Below are 4,085 nucleotides of genomic sequence, written 5' to 3' on the forward strand. Positions count from 1 at the left end.
CTCTCTCAAGCTTGTTCATGTCCTTGTTAAAGTGTGGTGCCCAGAACTGGATGCAGTACTCCAGTTGCAGTCTCACCAGTGCTGAGTAGAGCAAAATAATCACCTCCTTGGTTTTGCTGGAGATGCATTGATTGATGCATGACAGAGTATTATTTGCCCTACTGGCTACAGCATCACACTGCTAGCTCATATTCATACTGTGGTCCATTATTACCTCCAGGTCGCTTTCATTCATGGTGCTGGTCAGTTTGGTGCCACCAAGCCTGTAGGTGTGTTAGGGGTTGCTCATCTCCAGGTGGAGTACTTTACATTTTTCAATGTTGAACTTCATCAGATTCCAATCCATCCAACCTGGTAGCTTGTCTAGGTCCTCCTAGATAGCCTATCTTCAAGCATGACCATGCTTCCCCATAACTTGTTGTCATCCATGAACCTGGCCAGTGAGCTTTTCACCCCCACATCCAAACTGTTAATAAAGATATTGAAAAGCACTGGACCAAGCACCAATCCCTGTGGGACACCACTGCCCACTTCTCACCAGAATGATACAGATTCATTCATCACATCTCTCTGGGTCCTGTCCTGCAGCCAGTTTCTCACCCCCCTGACTATCTCAGAGTTAAGCCCACAATCCTCCAATTTTCTCACATAGACATTATGGGATACTCTATCAAAGGCCTTTTCAAAGTCAAGGTATACAATGTCAACCTGCTCCCTCATGTCCAGGTGGCAAGTTACCTGGTCATAGAAGATGAGGTTGGTAAGACAAAATCTCCCCACAATGAAGCCATGCTGGCTGTCATTCAGAATCTTACCTTCTGCAAGCTTATCACAGATAGACTCCTTGATGAACTTTCCTAGGATTTTCCCTAGGATGGAAGTTAGGATGACTACCCTATAGTTACCCAGGTCCTTCCTTGTGCCCTTCTTGTGGATGGGCACAACATTGGCCCTCTTCTAGTCCTCAGAGTCTTCTCCAGAGTGCCATGAGTGTAACAGCCAGAACCAGAGGGATTAATAAGCAATAAATATGTGCTTCTTAGAGGCATTTGGTATTTTGCCTAAACAGGTAATATTAGTTGATATAAAACTCGTAAGTTTGGAAACTGCAAATGTAACTTGTCTTTCGTAAGTTTAACCAAAATGATAAAATTAACTGTTCATGGAACTGTCTGGGCCCCATAGGCAAACCTGTAGCTGTAAGATTAGGAGACCCAGTGGGTTTTTGCTCAGGGTTCAGCCTTGATGATAAAACTGGATCTAACTGTCCAGCACACCCAACACATTCCAAGAAAACATATTCCAAGAAAGCATATTCAAATGAAGCCTAAAAGGGGTTGGAACTTAGGCGGTGCAATATAATTTTCAAACCTAAAGGTTTTGCATCATAATTTGCTTATTGGATAAACCCAAGTCTGGGTAGTAACCTTTTATGATAATTTTAACACCTTTGAATCCCTTAGGGTAACAGCTATAGGGTAACATTATGAGTGGCTCTGAGGCCAAAAGATTAACGTAAGACTAGGTATAAAAAGCACATGCATCAGGTAACCAGCAGGAAGGAGGGAATAGAACGGTCTTTTCTGTTCCACTCCCGGACCCCAGACTCCTGGTGTGAGTGCGGATCAGATCCTGATCAAGGGACCTTCCCCAGTAACCCTCTGACAGCATCAATCATGGATGCTTGACTTCACTGGAATCACTTGACGCATACCTGGCATTGGAGGGACTATCGATAAGTTGCCAAGCCATGTCTGTCTATCTGTTGTTTTGAACAGCCCAGTGGCTAATACCCTTGCAGTGCCCAGTCGGTCTGCAACAGAATTGATCTATCTGTTATTTACTATTAGCTCTTTAATACTGCATTATCTGCTTATTGTATTTATCATCTTTCTGTTAACTGGTGTGTGTGTGTGTAAGCTACAATAAATTTGCCTTCTCTTCACTCCCAACTTTGCGTCCTCGATCCAAAATTGAATCTAACAGCCCAGTTGGGCTGTGATAAAATTGATACACTCACAGTGCTCAGCCTGTGACACGAGTTGTAGAAGAGTTTCGCAAGGGGTTCCGCAATGATTTCAGCCAGCTCCTTCAGCACTTTTGGATGAAGATCATCCAGTCCCACTGACTTGCATAGATCTAATTTTTTTAATTGGTCATACACCGATTCTACAGCAATAGTAGGAAGGCAATAATTCTTACTGTGCTTATCCTGTACTCTACCTGGCATTGTTTTCCCCTTGGTCTGGTGAAAGACCACAGCAAAATAGGCATTCAGGAGTTCAGCTTTCTCCTGGATGCTGGTAACCAGCTCTCCTGAGTTGTTGAGCAATGGCCTCACAATGGGCCAGGTGGGGAAGGCATCCACAGGTCCCACTGGCAAGAGGGTTACGTCTGCCACCAGCTCCTCTCCCCCTTCAGGCCTCCTCTGAATTCCAATTTCCATTCACAAGCAATTTGACTGCAAACTTACTTATGTAGTATGTAAGAAATGTCAATAGACATTTTTACCATAAAAAAATATAACACATTAGGAATTGGAAAAATATGTAAGTGACAAGATCGAGCTACAAGAGTGGCCGTGACACCCCCTAGTGACCATGCAGCTCCTGCCTAACTCTGACTGTATTGTAGCCCTCCCTTGATTACTCACTCCCCACACCTTGTTCTTAATGAAGAAAGGGAGGTTGCCCATGGGTTTTAGAATACGCCTTATTCTGTGGAAGTCACCACTGGGTCCCTCCTGGACCCCATTAGTTTTAATTCAACCTTCCAGTTTAATAGGCCCTCTCAGTCTGTTTGTGCCTGTGCAGGGCATCTGTAGCCTTAAGGGCCTATTGCATGGCTCCATCCATCCCTACACCATGCCCCATACCTCACAGGTGTTACTGTATAGTCATTCACTCTGTAAAGGTCTTGGCCTTGTTAGCCTTTTCTCTTTATGCTCTCACTGGGTTCTTTAACCCAGGCCCATGGTACAGGACCTGCCTTCTAGGCTTCAGCCTCCCTGACAGCTTGTCTCAGAGGCTGCTGTTCCTTAGTAGTGGCCCCTCCTGGACCTTTAGCCCCTCCTGGACCCTGGCCTTGCCCTCACACCAGTTGAGACTTTTGGGCTTGATGGTTCTACAGGCATCCTTGGGGAAGTTGTTGACCCCATTTCATGCCCCTTTCTGGGCTTCTGGATCCTCAGGGTTTCCTCAGTCAGCCCCTTTCTGGGCTACCAGCTCTCTGAGTATGCCTTGAGCCTGCCCCCCAGCAAGGCTCAAGGATAAGCTGCCAGTGCAATGTAAATAATACAATAACTAAGCCCTCTGGCAGACACCCCAAACTATCTCTAGGTTTAACATAAAACAAGATCCACTTGCCTACCTAAACAAGGCTCCCTCTGCCCCTAGTAATTTTCCCTGTTCCCATGTTGGCAGAGTTGCCTACCCATATTGGCAATGGCGGCAGTCCCTCAAAATCAAGGATGACATCTGTCAAGCTTGATGGGTCCACAGGTGACTGAGAAGCCCGATTCTAGATGCACACGTTCTTCAGCAATGGGGGCATGTTGTTGCATGGGGTAGTGGGATTTGCAGCACAGGGTTGATCTCCTTCTCCTTCCTCCACTGCCACCATTCCACCTTGGTATCAAGTCATAGGGCCTCAAAGATATGTGCACCTTGGTGGACCTGGTGGCACCATGCCAAATGGTCAGCTGCCGTTGGTGTTAATGCTTCCATGCTTGAGGAGACCTTGAGTGTGTCTGTGTACCATTTCCTTTGGCTGTCCTTTGAGCGTTGACCAACAGAGAGCTGGGAGAACAGAATCTGGCAAGGGAGGTAGTGTCAGAAATTTGGACATAGTGGCTCGTCCATCAGAGTTGATTTCTCAAGAGCAAGGCTTTGATGCTGGTGGATACAGCTTCACGGAGGACACTCACACTGGTCCAGAGTTCCTCCTATTTGATCCCCAGAATTCAATGCAAGCACTGCTGGTGAAAGCTTTCTATTGTCTTTGTGAGGGGTCCAGGACCCCGCGGGGCCCGGCCCGAGGGAAGAATCCTGGAAATCCGCCCCGTTTCCGGGCTAGGACCCGGAAAC

General features: G+C 46.5%; 1 long non-coding RNA gene across 1 annotated transcript in view; it reads left to right on the forward strand.

Annotated features, from left to right (window-relative positions):
- Positions 1-1,271: 1,271 nt before the first annotated feature.
- LOC109324084 overlaps positions 1,272-4,085 on the forward strand; it is a 19,077-nt gene continuing 16,263 nt past the window's right edge. Inside the window, exon 1 of the long non-coding RNA XR_002104848.1 lies at positions 1,272-1,351. This is a non-coding gene — a long non-coding RNA (uncharacterized LOC109324084). The remainder of the gene's footprint in view (positions 1,352-4,085) is intronic.

Source organism: Crocodylus porosus, unplaced genomic scaffold (genome assembly GCF_001723895.1).
Source record: "Crocodylus porosus isolate Cpor-Errol unplaced genomic scaffold, CroPor_comp1, whole genome shotgun sequence".
NCBI lineage: Eukaryota > Metazoa > Chordata > Crocodylia > Crocodylidae > Crocodylus > Crocodylus porosus.